Consider the following 1176-nt stretch of genomic DNA (forward strand, 5'->3'; position numbering starts at 1 on the left):
ATTATATATTTTTTCATAAGTATTACACTTTCTTTCATAAGTAACAACTAATTAATTTATACATGATTAATATTACGCTTTTTTCTTATAAGTAACTGTTCAACTCATTAAATATTATATTTTGATTTAAAATTATTACATTTATCCCCAAAAGTATATATTACACTTTCCCTTATAAGTAACAAACAATTTATTCATGTTTAGTATTACATTTCCATCTTGACCTAACCCGTCTCACGGATCTCTCATAAGAAACTCACTCAAAAATTATTTACCATTGTATGAAGCAAAAATTAACTGTGGAACAACCGAGTTGGTCCGATTCAGTAATTGGCTTGGTAACTATAATGTTTTAAGTTTAACTCTCCACAAGAGTTACTTATTGGCCTTAGTTATAAACAACCTTAACTGATTTATCTCCTTAAGATCATTTACTAATTATGATCACAAGATATATAACAAGTTTCACTCAAAACGAATATTCAAATCGTAAATCAAAGCAACAACTAACATTAAAGTAGATTTAGTTGTTGGTTAATTTAATGTAATTTAAGACAGCCTTGTGTGTAGTACCAACTTGGGTTAAGTAATACTCCGTAAATAAATTAGTGTTCACGGGAAGGTGGTGAGGATAGGATAGATAGCCGCCGATAGGCATCAGCACCCTGCTTTGCTTTTATCTTTATTTCTCAATTTCAAAAGTACTATTGGGAATCTTTTACTGTAATATTGTAATGTCATATAAGTTTGAAACCTATCAAATTTTAAGTATAATTGCTTAAGAAAAATAACATTTTCAATCATTCACTTATATATATAGGCGATTAGGTATGTGAATACATCGGAATTACTCTTTTAATTGTTTGTATTGTTACTTTTGGTCCTTTTTTTGTCTAATCATAAATTTATCAATCGCTTAAGTATTTTCGCTCTGACTTGATAGAGCATCGGGAATGCTGAACTTTGAACTAGATCTTTGTTTACTGTGCACAAAGAGCCCCTTCATTTTGAGAAGTTGTTCACACACTATTGTTGGTGAGACTCGATCTCGGGTCATCATTATTCTCAAATTTTACCATTATGACCAACTGAACTGTTCGTGGGCCATGATTTAAAGTTGAATGAAGCTTTGGTGGGATTTCTGTTTTGGTGAGGTGCAGTTGCAAGTTGGAAGGT

The sequence above is a fragment of the Ipomoea nil genome, unplaced genomic scaffold (assembly GCF_001879475.1).
Source record: "Ipomoea nil cultivar Tokyo-kokei standard unplaced genomic scaffold, Asagao_1.1 scaffold0684, whole genome shotgun sequence".
NCBI classification, from domain to species: domain Eukaryota; kingdom Viridiplantae; phylum Streptophyta; class Magnoliopsida; order Solanales; family Convolvulaceae; genus Ipomoea; species Ipomoea nil.